The sequence below is a fragment of the Ursus maritimus genome, unplaced genomic scaffold (assembly GCF_017311325.1).
Source record: "Ursus maritimus isolate PB19 unplaced genomic scaffold, ASM1731132v1 scaffold_6, whole genome shotgun sequence".
Lineage (NCBI taxonomy): Eukaryota > Metazoa > Chordata > Mammalia > Carnivora > Ursidae > Ursus > Ursus maritimus.
Window position 1 is genome coordinate 15,608,218 of NW_024426774.1, and position 16,483 is coordinate 15,624,700.

Below are 16,483 nucleotides of genomic sequence, written 5' to 3' on the forward strand. Positions count from 1 at the left end.
AAGTAGAAATACTATGTCGTGTGGTATGTGTAGGTTCAGCTTTAGTAGATAATTCCAAATAATTTCCCAAAGTAGTTGTACTAACGTACCCCCCATATCAACAGACATGAGCTCATATTGTTACATATCTGTACTACATTTGGTACTGATAAACTCTGTAATCTTGACTAACCTGAAGAATAGCGGTATTTCAGTATAGCTTTGTGTTTTCTCTGATCGGCAGCAGAGTTGAACAACTTTTATGTGTTTACATTTTCTATATCTCCTGAAGTGCTTATTCAAGTCTCTTGCACACTTTTCTATTAGGCTGCCTGTCATTTTCTCTCCTTGATTTGTAGTCTTTGTTTTTTTATTTTCTTTCTTTTTTTTTTTTTTTTAAAGATTTTATTTATTTATGTGACAGAGAGACAGCCAGCGAGAGACGGAACACAGCAGGGGGAGTGGGAGAGGAAGAAGCAGGCTCCTAGCGGAGGAGCCCGATGTGGGACTCGATCCCAGTACGCCGGGATCACGCCCTGAGCCGAAGGCAGACGCTTTAACGACTGCGCTACCCAGGCGCCCCATGTTTTTTTATTTTCGATACTAGTCCTTTGTCATGTTGCAGTCCTTAGCTTGCCTGTTCATCTCTTATTTTTTTTCTTAGCGGGCATAAGTTCTTAAGTTCAATGCAGTTGCATTTAAATCTTTTCTCTTACATTTATTTTTTGTGCCGAGCTCAAAAAAATTCTTGTCCAACCTCAAATCATGAAGATATTACTTTTCTCATTCGAAATGCTTCTTTAGAAATCAGGTAAAGCTACCTCTTAGTGGAGTCTGCGAGTCTGTTCCTTTGATTCCAGGTATCAGTGATTTGCCATTTCCCTTCTGTATTTACCTTCCTCGTTTCGGATGCACTGAATGCACTTTTCCTGGAAGGACCTGACAGGACAGCACAGCCTTTTGTGGACTCTTTTTCATTCTCTACCACTGACAGTCCTTTTCCATAGTAACCTGTAGGGTGCCACTGCCCAAATGTTCAAGTTGATCTGTAATTCTCACTAATATACAGTCTCTCTGTTAGTGTCTCCCACTAATAAAGAACAGGGATTTGAGGGTGAAACCGTGGAGGACTCTTCTTTGTAATCATCTTTCTTGTTTTTCCTTGGTCATATCTGTCAGTTGAGTGCTCAGCCATTTCCTATAGACTCTTCCTTTTCTCTCAATAGCAGCTGAGATATTTTAGTTGTTTCTTTTTTGGTCATCATAATTTGACCTCTACGAGGTCTCCTCCTCTGTCACATTAAGTAAGAATGTACTGTTCCTTGTGGTCTTGGTGGTGAACAAAAGACATTCTTTGGGAGCAGGGAGCCACAGCCTTTTCTGAGGATTTTTTAAATGCTGCATTGGCAACTTTACATATAAAATGCTCACAATGTGCTTTTGGAATGAATGTAGGGTTTCAGCTAGAATACGGGACTTGCTGCCACTTTAGCATCTTCTTAAGTGCAAAGCAGAGGAGATGTTAGATAGACTGAGTGTGCATAATAAAGGCATTCGTGGAGCCTTGTGGTGCAGATGACTATGGACTCCAGAACATCAGGGATGATCCAGAATCCGCTGATGAGAGCCTGCTGCTTATTCTGCAATGGGTTTATACAAAGATTATATATAAAGACTCACATAAAGGTTATGGAATCTCTGTGAAGTCTGACTAACCAAGAAAAGTCAGTTAAAGGAATCGTTCTCCCTGGATGCCACTTTCAGTGTGAATTCCAACCCAGCGTATCCAAACACAGACAGAGGAGGAACGAGATCAGCTCTGTAATCCCAGGACCACTCTGATATTCGGTCTTCTTCTTCCCCTCTGGTAGAACACTGGGCTACAGCGGTCCCAATTCTGCAATAACCACCACAGGGTGAGGAAACAGGTGAGCAGAGCGGGCAGCACCAGCACCGTAACTGCAGGCCTCTGCCATTGCGGGAGGCACCTGTAAAGAATCCAACAGCCCTGGAACAGGCTCGGCCCGCTCCCATAGTCAGTGAACAGTGGCGTGCCGCCACGTCACCTCTGCCTTTCTGCCCAAAGACATTCTTCAGGACCACGACTGATGGCTCAAGGTCAGATGTGACTACTGTCACTCTTAGGCACATGGAATATCCCCTACAGACCGGCAAAAATTAAGAAGTCTAACAATACCAAGTGTTAAAGATGTGGATCCATAAGAACTCTTACGCAACATGGCATTAATAACTATGACACTTTACTCCTCTGTTTCTGAAAGTACAGGCACTTTAGTGGGTGTCTGGAACTCACACAGAAAGTAAATTTTTATCATTTTGTCAAACATTAGCAGTTTAATTCGGGGATCTGGCATTTCACTTGGATACCAAGCAGCATGCTGTAAGAGTCTGAGAGGCAGAAAGGATGAATTCTCTCACCAACTGGAGTGGTGTTACAATTGACCACTGATTTTACACCTTCAGATTCAGAAGTCTTTCCCTATCTTTTGGGTCGTTCTAACATCACGAGTCCTTTTACTCCTGTAAGTGCTACCAACATTCTATTGGACTTAACGAGACTTGAGAGATTCAAACAGGGGTGGATTTACACAAAGCAGTCTTCGGTGCTGGGACGGGCAGGGTTTCTCGCTGCCCTGCTGAGGCCTCCCAGCAGAAGGGCCAAGGAGCTACTTTTCCCAACCACAGGAAGACTTCTCCCTCGAGGCTGGAAGCAGGTGTGTTAGCAGCTGCAGTGGCCGCAAAGGAAAAGATGAAGGAACTGACCTCTTGGCTTCAGCTGGACTCTCGTTTGCCAGTCTCACCAGGAGCCCTAGAACACGCCACACTAAAGAAGCCAGATGGGCCAGAGTCCATGGGCATGGCTGGCTCCCCGGCAGCCAGCATTCTTTAATAGTGTCTCCAAAAGCTCTGTGGTCTAGTCTTCCACACTTAAATCCATAATCTACCTGAAACTGATTGTTATGTGTGCCGTGAAATATGGGTCTAATTTAATTTCTTAACATATGGAAACTCGATTGTCCCAGCACTATAAACTGTAAAGGCTGACCTTTCTCTGCTTTTCTGCATGGACACTCCTGTTGTGAATCCCATGTAGATGTGAATGGGTTCTTTTTAGTGCTCTCTGACCAGTTCTACTGGCCAACCTCTCTCACTCTATACCAAGAGCACAGTGTCATACTGACAAAAGCTTCATAATATATTTTGATATTTGGTACAAAAAGTTAAACCCCAGCTTGTCTTCAAAAATGCCTTGGGTACTTTTGGCTCTCTGAATTTCCATAAACATTTTGGAATTGGCTATTCAAGTTCCACAAACATCTCATTGAGATTCTGATTGTACTAAATTTAAAAATTAACTCAAGAAGTATTATCTTTATAATATTGAGTTTTCCAACCCATGAACATGGGATAGTTCTTTTTTTGTGTCTCTAAAAATGTTTATACATTTTACATGTAGTCATCTTGTACAACTTTTTGTTTATTATTATTAGGTACTTATTTTTAGGTACTTATTTTTTTATGCTATTGTAAATAGGGTATCTTAAAAATTTCATTCTCTAGGGGTGCCTGGGTGGCTCAGTTGGTTAAGCATCTGGCTCGGTTTCAGCTCAGGTCACCATCTCATGGTCGTGGGATTGAGCCCTGCATTGGGCTCTGTGCTCAGTGCAGAGTCTGCTTCAGATTCTCTCTCCTCTCCCTTCCACTTGTACTCTCTGTCTCTCAAATAAATAAAATCTTTAAAAAAAATTCATTTTCTAAATGGTTGCTGCTTATATATGATATAAATAATATTTACATGTTGATTTTGTGTCTAGCAAACTTATTAAAGTCCCTGAGTTCTAATAAGTTGTCGGTAGATCCTTCTGGATTTTCTAACACATAGTCAGATCATCCACATATAATGATAGTGTTATTTCTTCTTTTCAAATCCTTGTATCTTTTTCTCTTACATTAACTGAGCTAATACAATGCTAACAGAAATAATTCTTTTCCCAAACTAAAAAAAAATTTTTTTTTCAATATAATCACAAGATGATGTGCACTGAAGGTTTTCCAGAGACATACTTTTGTCAGATTAAAAACATTTCTATTCCTAGTTTGTTAATTGCTTTTTAAAATCATAAATGGATGCTGAATTTTATCAATTACCTTTTTGGTACCTATTGGGATGATTATATGATTTTTTTCCTTTCATTTATTAATGTGGTAAATTATCAATTGATTTTCTAATGTGAAATTAACTTTTCATTCTTGGGATAAACCCACTGTGATCATGATACATTCTTTTTACATGGTTCCCTAATATTTTGTATAGCACTTTGCATGTTGATGACTGAGTCTGGTCTATGACTTTCTTTCCTTGTATTACCTTTTTCCAGGTTTGGATGTAAAGGGTTTGCTAGTTTGAGGAAACTAAGTTGGAGAGTATGGTCTCCTCTTCTGTTGCTTAGAGGATTCTGTAAAATAATAATGATTTATTCTCCAAATATTTGATAGAACTCATTAGTGAAGCCTTAAGTATATTTTAGAAAGTTTTGCCTATTGATGGATTCAATTTCTTTAACGGCTTAGGACCACTCAGGCTTTTAAAAGTTCTTGGAAAAAAAATAATAAAAGTTCTTCTTCAGTATGTTTAATGTTATCTTTTCCTAGGGGTTTGTCTATTTCATTTAAACTTCAAAATTTATTGGCATAAAGTTATTTGTAATATACTGTGATTATACTTCAATCTCTGGACCACAGTAGTGATATAACCTCTTTCATTCCTGATGTTGACTATTAGTGCCTAACAGAGTAAACCTTTATAATTATGAAAGAACTCTCTTCAGGTGCTGCTGGGTTTCTCAGTCAGTTAAGCGTCTGCCTTCGGGTCAGGTTATGATCCCATGACCCTGCAATCAAGCCCCACATCGAGCCCCACATCGGGCCCCACATCGGCCTCCCTGCTCAGAGGAGAGCCTGCTTCTCCCTCTGCCTGCTGCTCCCCCTGCTTGTGCGTGCTCTCTCTGTCAAATGAATAAATAAAATCTTAAAAAAAAAAAAAAAAAGAACTCTCTTCATTTCTAGCATGCTTTTCCCTTAGGGCTTATTTTAATATGAACATAGCTACAGCAGCTTTCTTTTGGTTAGAATTTGTATGATACAACTTTTCCCACTCTTTCACTTTCTACATGTCTATGGCCTTACATTTAGAGGCTATATTTGGATGTTTTTCTCTATCTAATCTGACAGTCTTTGTCTTTTAACTAGTATGATTAATACGCTTACTACCTTTTTATTTAAATAATTCCTAATATTTTGGAGCTAAGCCTAAAATGCAAACCTAAAATCTTACTTTGTTGCACTTTATTTTTTTGTATACCTTCACCTTATTTTTTTCTTCTTTCTATCTTTTGCAATGAGAAAGATATAAACAATAAATATAATTGATAATAAATATTAAATTATTGAGTAAATGATACAAAAAGTGATTAAAGCATGTAAGTCACAAAAATGATTAATAATTCTAAAGTAATTACAGGACAATTTAAGGAATAAACAACAATAAATAATAAAATAATAATTAAGCAAAAATGCCTATGTTAGTAAACTCAGGTCCATGGTGATACAGAGAAGAAATACACTAATGAAAGGAGATTAGGAATTGCTGGAAGTGGTGGTGTAGCTTTCAATAGGGTGTCAAAGAAAGGCTACAAAGATAGCTGACATTTGGGCAAACACATTCATGGAGTGAGCTGGAAGATATTTGGAAAAAAAGTTTTTCTGGAAGAGGGAGGAGCAGGTCAAGTGGAAAGGGTATAAGACAGAACCTAATTTGGTGTGTTGAGCAAAAGCATGGAGAACAGTATTGCTGGGGTGGGATGTGTGAAAGGACAGCAGTTCATGCTGTGATCATGGGGACAGCAGGGGGGACAGAGGACATAGAGTCTGATAGGACTTTGGGTTTTACTGTGAGTAGCTGAGAAGCCTCTGAAGGGTTTTGGAAACAAGAGTGATGTGTTTGACTTTAATAGAATTACTCTGTTCTTGTATTGTTAATACTGTCTCAAAAGTACTAAATTGGTGAAATTAGACAAGATAAAAAATGAGTTATAAATATTGGAAAGGCAAAATTACCATTATTTATGACTTACATTTAAAACATTAAGAAATCCCATGTATAAAATAATAGCTAAATACAAATGTAAGAAGAAATGCAGTGCACTTATCTAAAGAAAACTTTAAAACACAATGGGACATTTCTTTGTTCTTCCGTTGCAAAAGAGATACAAATTCTCCTGCTAAATTAATGGATCAATTCATTTCAATACCAATTAAAATACTAAAAGATGATTCTTATTTTGAAATTTAATGAATTATATTAATGTTTATTTGCAAAATGAAATGCACTAACCAACTAGGAATTCTGAAAAAGAAGAGAAAGAGATTGGCTCTCCACAATATTGGACAGATTGCGAAGCTACAACAGTTGAAACTATTTATCAGAAAAGGATCACATAGCTCAGTGGAACATAAAAGAGTCTCAAAACAAACCTGAATACATGTGGGAATAAAATTTATGATGAAGACATCAGTGGAGAAAAAAAGGAGCTGTTCAATAAATGCAGTTGGGAAACTGGAAAAAAGAATTACTTGGAGTAGCAAAGGATTGGAGATGAGAGTTCATAATGAGAAGTGGCCCCATACATGGCGGTGCGGCCACACAATGGAATACTACATTACAATTAACATCTGGTAGATTTGCATGTGCTGACAACAAGGATGTCTAAATTCTCTTTCTTTTTTTGAAACCAGCTGGTTGGGACTGTGAATAAAAGGGAGTTAGCAAACTTTAAAGGAGACATTCTACGCATTTGGGCTCATATGCTCTTTGGGGTTTTAACTCTGAAAACACAAAGGCGATTTTGCTTATTTTCAGGTTTTTCAACTATGTCCTATGAATGGTACCTGGAGAATGAATGTCACTGAATAATGCAGTCTCCACCAACTGGAATTTAACTGTTCAGCTCTCAATCTTATTTTCTCCTCCAGGCAACTTTTAAACCGTATTAGTAAAAAACGAAACCAACCACTATCATCAGGGATTTGGCTAAAAAAATAATTTCAGGGAATAATGCGAGATCATCATTACATTTAATATTAATCCCCTAAACCTGCCATTTATAAAACAGCACCATGGATGATAAAGGAAAATGTTCAGAACTAGGACCCTCAGGTACTACAAATTCTTCATTAGGAAAGTGAAACAAATATGTTCTCTTATACTCCGTTTGTAAAAGCAGAAAAAGACGTTAAATGGGAAAGCTAGAAAGAAATGTTTTCATTTTTTTTCCTGGCCAATCCACAGTTAAACCAGAACAATCACCTAATGAAAATGACCTGCTTTCCAAGAAGTCTGGTGGTTTAGTCCTTTATGATAACTCTTTGCTCATTTTAGTTTCAAGTTTATTCATTTCAAAACTAGGGCTTGTGTTTATTAAAATGTCCTTAAAAGATTTAGAGAACACAAATGGTTAATACAGTTACTGTCATACTAAAAAATATACCATACAGATTCCATACTTGTTAAGTAACCCACAGTACAAAGGAACTTCAGACTGATCAAATCAGCTGGCAGAAAGAGGAAGCAATCCATTACTTTGTATAAATGATCCATTACTGTGACCCATGTTAAACAAAACTGCATGCAAGAAAAACTCTAAAAATACATGAGCAACTACAGGGTTACATGTGGTTGATCTGTATCAATAACAAAATGAGAATTCAAGTGCACTCTGAAATCATGGGAATGTACCGAAACAATAAGGAAGTTCAAATTCTTACTCTGAATGCATCATTACCTCTCAAAACTATAAGAAGACCAAAGATTGCTTATCACAACTAATACTCAGTTGATGAGACTGGTTTTCCTCTCTTGCCTTTGGAGAACAACAGTTATTACCTGTTGGGTGAAACTTATACTTTTCTTAGATACCATAATGGCAACTTCAATGAAATTTATAGTCCAAATTTGATAGGATAAGCCTCAGTAATAAAAATTTCTTTTATTCATACAGAAACCTACTGGCAAAACAATCATCAGGGTCAAGGAAGTATACCCAATTTTATAACACAGCTGTGCAGAGAAGGTTTCCAAATCTGTGTACATGACGAAACATTTTCTTATGTTACTGTCTCATTAAAGAAAGAACTTCTAGGCTGGCCAGTTCATTCTACTCCAAGGAAACATTCTCATATATTTCACATTCTCATTTGAAATCTACCAGAGTCAACTTTGATGATGATGCACAACCATGTTTCTTGAATAGTGCAGGAAAGTAAATACACACGTTGGGACTTTTTATAGAAGGTACATTTTGGGGGATCAGAGAGAGTATTTTGATGTTTATTTTTTCCAAATTTATTATTATTGTTAGTTATTTTATAGACAGGAAGCTAGGGAACAATTTCAATTATAGCCATAAGGTAAGATGTATGATGTTCAGACGTGGATTATGTGCAATGTTTCATTAAATTGGCATGTTATTTATTTATTTATTTATTTATTATTTTATTTTTTAAAAAGATTTTATTTATTTATTTGACAGAGAGAGAGACAGCCAGTGAGAGAGGGAACACAGGCAGGGAGAGTGGGAGAGAAAGAGGCAGGCTCCCAGCAGAGGAGCCTGATGTGGGGCTCGATCCCAGGACTCCGGGATCACGCCCTGAGCCGAAGGCAGACGCGTAATGATTGAGTCACTCAGGCGCCCCTGGCATGTTTTTTAAACAAAGAGTACAATCTAAAGAATCACCAATAAATATTATTGTTCAGATAGCGTACTAGAGATATATCCATTTTTTCTGGGATGCAGCCATGATGCCTCTACGTTTGGACTAACTGAAGCCACGATAAATAGTATTTCAATATCATGAAATGAACAGTATCACTGCCACTTTCCCTATTTGTTTGTTAGCTGAGCCCACCTGCTGCAGTAATGGCAGGGTGCTTCTCCACAGCACATATTAAAAACAGGAACACACAGCACACAGTTTTTCCTTTTATATGATTGCCAACGTTGTTAAGTCATGTTAGAGAACCACATAGCCTTTAAAGATAAAGTTGTTGGCGATCAAGGCACAGACCTAGAGATAATCCTAGTCTGACCTATTTATCTCCTCTCCCCTTGGGGCCATATTTTCCTCTCCTTAGCATAAGACTATTCAGCTTATTTAATCGTATGTATGCAGTTTATAATCTGCAGATGCCATTCAGTTCTAATGATCAAGCGCTTGCTTTCTGAGATCTTGTATTCTGTTTTAACAGTTTCGTATGGGAGTAAGATAGGGATATGCCCCACAGTAGGGAAGTGCTTGTAATAACAGTAATCACTTTGCTACTTTCTAGGAACTATGTAAAGGCACCTTACGAACATTATCTCATTTAATACCTGTGACAACCTTATTGAGTAGTTTCTTCATTCTGTAGAGAAAACTGAGGCTTAGTGACAAAGATGAGGTACGCACCCAAGCAGGGTAACTTCAGAGCCCATGCCATTAACTATTATATACACTATATACTTTTATACAAAAGAATTTCTTAGCAATCATTATTGTTTGTGACCTAATTTCCTCTGGGTGAGCCAATCACTATCATTATTGTTAGAGGCAGGCCAATATATTTTTTTTAATATTTTTTTTATTATATTATGTTAGTCACCATACAGTACATCCCTGGTTTTTGATGTAAAGTTCCATGATTCATTAGTTGCGTATAACACCCAGTGCACCATGCAATACGTGCCCTCCTTACTACCCATCACCAGCCTATTCCATTCCCCCACCCCCCTCCCCTCTGTAGCCCACAGTTTGTTTCTCAGAGTCCATAGTCTCTCATGCTTCATTCCCCCTTCTGATTACCCCCCCTTTCTTTATCCCTTTCTTCTACCGATCTTCCTAGTTCTTATGTTCCATAGATGAGAGAAACCATATGATAATTGTCTTTCTCTGCTTGACTTATTTCACTTAGCATTATCTCCTCCAGTGCCATCCACGTTGCAGCAAATGTTGAGAAATTGTTCTTTTTGATAGCTGAATAATATTCCATTGTATATATGGACCAATATTTACAAGTGTTTCAAACCATTCAGTTTCAGAAATTACTAACCCTGTATCCTAAGAAGTAAAGCACGAGATCCTTCAACAATTGATTGCTGAAAAAAATAATACCACTTCAACATGTTTTGCTTCAGATGGACGGCATTCAAGAAAAAGACCACTTTTACAATTTTCCATTCATGTGAATTATACTCATGACCCTCTGGGACAGAGATTTTTCTACACTTAAATTACTTGAATGTAAAAAAAAAAAAAAGCCATTCTATGCACTTAATCTACATGTTGGTGTTGCTAATTATAAGGAATGCTTGCATATTTGCAGATAGATTTATATAGCTTATGATTAATTACACTTAAATATTTGAAACATAGGTTCAAAGTCTTCCTATAGCCCATTGTTCTCAAGCTCTTGTCATTTCATACTTCACATTTATTTTCTTTTGAATGCAAAGTGCTCTTCTCCTCAGCTTAATATCGCTTGGGATTCACTTCCTTTTGAGTCTTTCAGATTCAGAATCACAAAGAACTCAAATAGGAAATTGTGACGCTCACAGACCCACTGCAGATGACTCTTCACAGGCTGCTGGGCGGCACAGCCCTCTACTACAGAGCACGTCACTCCGAACTGAACAGTTTCCTCCAGGTAGCCTCAGTGAATGGTGACAACAGCAAACCTATCCTCATGTCTACACCATCAACCTTCTCAGAGGACTACTATGGGCCTTTGGCAATTTCGGCTTTCTCTTGGTTTTCGATGGCAAAGCTACACAGAATCAGAAAGAATGGTTTTGCTGACCAAAAAAGGTGCTAGTTGGCAATTCCCTAAACTTGGAGCCAGAGAAGTCTATGTAGGAAAGAAAGAAAGAAAGAAAAGAAAGAAAAGAAAGAAAAGAAAGAAAAGAAAGAAAAGAAAGAAAGAAAGAAAGAAAGACAGACAAACTCCAATTGTTCACAATAGGGTTGGGACTTTCCAAAGTTGGAAACTGCAGTCTTTAAAAGCTTAAGCCTAGAATGACCAAGAAGGAAGGGTCATTCATTAGGTCTACTGCTTGTTTTTTGGTTCATTCATTCATTCCTTCATTCAGGATACACTGGTACCTACAATACACCAATGCTGCAGGGAGTGCAGGAGACTCACTGGTGGACAAGACAAAGTGGTCTCTGCTTTTAGAGAACTGAAGTCTGAGCAGAAAGACATTTATAATAATGCATGATAGGAAGTATGTTATAGGAAAGAAAGAGTACAACAGAACCATAAAATGGGCACTAGAAACCTCTGATCCATCATGGCCTAGGAACCTCTGAGAAGGGCCTTGGAAAGAGAAATTGACCAGTATTCACTGGGTACCTCCATGAGCAAAGTGCTGATGACACGGCTCAGGGTTATTTGGGGAAATCTGTACAAAAGACTCCTCAAGACTCCTCCCCATTTAATTTTGCTAAAGACACTATGGAACACGTACACCTCGGTTTCATAAAGTACCATTTTAATAACTGAGCTAAGATGAGGCAAAGGTATCCATCACAGGTTTCCAGACTGAGAGAGAGGAACAATGGAAAGGCCCATGGCCAGAGGCACATGCTGGGTGCGTGCCAAAGCAGCACACCACAGGGACTCTGCCACAGAAGCTGTCCCAGACAACACTCCCAGCTTCTCAGAAGTCAAAAGGCTCAAAATATGGCTTTCTTGTTACATATTATCTGGCAAAAAGCAAATCCAACAGTCAGGGCAGCTAAGACCCCAGGAGACAGGGATTAAAACTTGGGAAAACAAGCAATTAATTCACAGCAAAGGGTTAGGCCCAAATAACTGACGTTCATACAAAGATCCCATTACCAGCTTTGATAATGGAGCAGCTAAGGATCTGTCCTCCTTTCAGATCAGGAAAAAACAGAGATGTATCAAAGATGTATCTTACGTATCTTCTCCCTCCTAGGCCTCTGAACGGAGTGCTCCTCCGCCCACAGACTCCCAGACACACCAAGTTCTTGAGGGTAGTCTCCCTCTTGGTGGTCTCCCGGCTCGGCAAACACCTGAGTTAGCTTCTGAGTTCTAACACTGCAACTCACTGAACTTCTGAGACCTCAGCTTCTACGGAGCTCAGAGAGAGGACAAGTGCCTCTGGGAAGGCCCTTCCTTACCTTCTCTAACAGGGTTGGACAGCACTCCTGAGACTCTACAAACATTTCTGCTCTTAAGAGTGTTTGGCATACAAATACAACAGGTCACTAATTTATCAGTTAAAAATATTCCATGGTATCTGAAAATGCTATATGATGAAAATGGGCATCTTATACTCTGTTACCAGCTCAAATTTTAGCCAGCAACTAATATACGTGTATGTGTATACACATATAAATAAATAAAAATAAATAAATAAATAAATAAACACACACTGTACACATACCCCTATCCTGTATATATGAGAGAAGACAGAGACAGATGGAGTGTGAGGGTGGGGAGAGGGAGAACAAATAATAAAGCAAATGAGGCAAAATATTAACAACTGTAAATGTGGGTAAAGTGTGTAAGGTACTCTATGTACTATTCTCATTCTTCTAACTCTTCTGTACGTTTGAAACTATTTCCAGATAAAATGTTAGCTAATAAAGTACAGTCCACCACTGCCCTCTATCCCCCAGCCAGGGCACTTCCAATCCCCTTGATCTTGCTCCACTCTTTACCAAGGGAGTGTCACCTTTGAGCATATTAATTTCTGCATTTTCCGTATTTATTACCGTTTCCCCTTAGACTGTGGGCTCTGAGAGGGCAGAGCTTCTTTTCCCCTTTGTTCACGGGTACTTTCCTGTCTATTACAGGTGCTCAGTGACAGTACCTGGCGCCTAGCAGACTGAATGGCTGTAGGTGTGGCTGAGGGGCAGTGAGGCTTCCAAGATGACTGCCTCATCCAATACCCCAAGCAACAACTCGTCTCCAAGCCCAGCTCAGGACCGCACGTTTATTCTGTATAGAAACTGAACGAAAGAGCTTTCTGAGCTGGGTACACAGCACAAAGAAAGGCAGGGCAAAGGGCCCACGGCAAAGAGGGGTTCAATGAAAGCCCAAACACTAAATGCTGAAACTCTCAAATGCAATCACCGGCCTCTCATGTTGTTCTGCTCTGATGAGGCTGCCCTTAGACAGGAGATTTGGAGACTTTTTTGGAGAAACTGAATGGCTCTAGAGAAAAACCATACAGATAGTGACACTGAGGAATACCCCCCACCCCCATGTCAGGATACCTGTCCAATCACCCTGCAGCGAGTCCGGCTAGCTGATAAGGCCCACTCCCACACAAAACCTCCTAGGATTTTCAGTGCTTCATTCTTAAATATGAATAGATAACAAAGGAATGTCAGACATTTAAGCAAAGCTTCAATGGTACTAGAGAGACCAACATAAACAGAACATGAAAAAAGGTATTCATAATGAATCGTGATAGTGCAACAAAACTCCAAAAGTTTGTTCTCAGATAGAAAGAGAAAGCAAGTGAGCCGTGAAATAAAAAGGACACCACAAAAAGGGAACAAAGAAATTATTTTCATGAAGGCTGAAATAAAAAATTTAATTATGAAAAATTACAAGAAAAAGCTGGGAAAATATGCAGTATTTCTCACTGCATAGAACTAAAAAGAGGGGGAAGGGTGAAAGAGATTGACAATGTAAAATAAATCAGGAGAATCATTTCTAGATGCTTAACATGTAAATAATGAGAAAACAAGGAGGCAAAAAATACAGGAGAAGAATTTGGTATATAAGGATGCTAGTTTCCACATTAAAAAGCATAAACAGTCCAGGGAATATCATCATAAAATGTAATAATGGGGATAAAGTAAAGATTCTAAAACTGTCCAGAGAAGAAACAAGTCACATAAAGAATCAAAAACTTGGAAAGGCATACTTTTCAATAGCAGAGCTTGAAGAAAACGAAGCCAGGCCAACAGCTGGTAACGGCGGAGATGGGGAGTGGGGGTGGCAGACTAGCTTACTGCAAAGCAATCCTCCTGCCAAGAACAATTAGAAAAGCTGGAAAAAGTATTTTTTTTAAAGTGCCTTTGAAAGCATCAAAGGCAGAAGAGACTGAAAGGGCCAAAATTCTAGAGAAAAAGGAAACTCAAGAGAGGTGTGTTCAAATAGCTCATCTTATTTACCAATTTGTGAACCACAGCTAAGAAGACAAGAAGCTGGGTTTCTAGAAGTATACTATGGCTCAAGGGCCAAAATTTGGGCATCTGGTGCCCACTCAAGAGAAGGCACTCCAGGCTCTCAGTGAGAACTACTAAAGGGTTATTCCCTAGAAGTAGTGACCAACTGACATAGACCAACTCTCACGGAAGTAGCATTGATCAGCCTGAGTCCAGATGCCATTAACGTATGATCAGTCCTTACTGTAATTGCTAGTCAAAAGCAAAAGGAAATTCTCCATGGAGGAATACAGAAGCTTCACACTGTCTTAACAATTTTTCAAATATAATGTCAGGAATTCATTAAAAAAAAAAAAAAAGAACACCTTATTAGCAGTGATGGTTCATTTTTTCTTTTCTTTTTTTTTTTTAGAGATTTATTTATTGATTCATTTGAGAAAGAGAGAGAAAGCAAGCAAGTGGCGGGAGGGGCAGAGGGAGAAAATCTCAAGCAGACTCCCCGATGAACACAAAGCCTGACATGGGGCTGGACCTCATGACCCATGAAACCATGACCTGAGCCGAAACCAAGAGTTGGATGCTCGACCGACTGAGCCACCCAGGAGCCCGAATGGTTCATTTTCTGTGTCAACTTGACTCAGCCATGGGGTGAACAGATATTTGTGGAACGCTATTCTGGATGTTCTGGATGAGATAAATATTTGAATCAGCAGACCAAGTCAAGCAGAGATTGCTCTCCCTGATGTTAGTGGGCCTCAGCCAATCAGAAAGGCTGAGTAGGATGGAATTCCTTCTGCTGTTTTTGAGCAGGGACATTGTTTTTCTTCTGCCTTTGGACTCTAACTGAAACATCAGCTTTTCCTGGGTCTCGAACTTGCTGCTTTGGGACTAGAACGTAAACACCATCCGCCTTCCTGGGTCTCTTACGGATTACAGCTCTCAGGATTTGTCAGCCTCCAGAATTGTGTCAGCCAATTCCTTATAGTTAATCTTCCTCTATAAGTACACACATCCTACCGGTTCTGTTTCTCTGGAGAACTCTGACTTGTACACAAACATACTGAGGGAAAGATGAGATGACTAGAAACAAGCAAGGAGAAAGAAAAGAAACGCAACCACACGAGACTTGGATGTTGAAATTATCAGACACAACAGAATTTCAAGAATTGGTAACAACAAAAATAATAAAATGGAAATTTTATAAGCAAAAATTACAATAACTGAAATAAGACCGCAAAAGATGGGTGTAAAAGGAGTTTCTACATAGCTGAAGGGAAGATTGGTGGACTGAAAAATAGGTCGCAGAAATTATCTAGATTGAGGCAGGGAGAGAAAAAAAAAAAGAGTTACTGTGTGTGTAAATTATACCTCAACTTAAAAAAAAAAAAAGGAAAGCATGAACATCTAATAGGGAGAATCAAATAAATATGCAATACCTATAATACAAGGTGGACTATATAAGAATTATGAGAAAAAGGTATCAAAGGAAGGATAATAAAAACAACTGAGAAAAATCAGGAAAGAACTCCTGTAGGAGTTTGCATCTGAGATGATTTCAGAAGGTGAATGGAAGGCATCTGTTGGGTGGTGCTAGGAGGAAGCAGAAAGGAAGTGGGTAAGAAGAAATACTAATAGGTGGGAGGGAGCACTAGGTACGCACACGGCAGGTGCAGGGACTGTGGCCGAGGGAGACAGAGGAGGCCATCTCCCTCAGAGGACCTGGAGGAGAACTCCCCTGGCACCCAGATGATCACAATCTGCCCCTAAGATTCTACGGAATCACTTCTGAATCGGCACCAGTCAACATTCATATAACATGACGGAAGCCCTCAGAGCCTTTCTGCTTTTCAGTGGGGCTCGAGAAGTTTCTCAGCATTTCCCCAAGGGTCCTGGGCCATGAAAAAGGAAAAGGCTGAATCTCTAACACTCAATTTGGTTTACTCCAGAAGCTCTCAGAACTCTACCGGTGAGGAGACGAATTCAAATTATTTGTTGAAATGGGAGTTTCTGGACTGTCTACAGGCTTCATTTATGCATGTGCCCTCTGCAGGGCTCTGTAGGACTGATACCGGGAAATGATTTACTGTCTGCTTTCCCAGGGACAGGCTGCCAGAAATGATGCTGGCTTCAATCTTTATCCATTCATCAATATACCTTTCTGACACCTGATAATCTGGCTTCTTCCCAACCCAATGCAATTAGTCTGAACTGGCTTGGATGCAAGATCTCAAAGCAACCACAT

The 16,483-nt window shown here is 39.2% G+C and overlaps 1 protein-coding gene across 4 annotated transcripts in view; it reads right to left on the reverse strand.

Moving 5' to 3' along the window:
- Positions 1-16,483, reverse strand: part of LDAH (lipid droplet associated hydrolase) — a 104,202-nt gene that overhangs the window by 35,724 nt on the left and 51,995 nt on the right. The gene's annotated exons all lie outside the window — the stretch shown is intronic.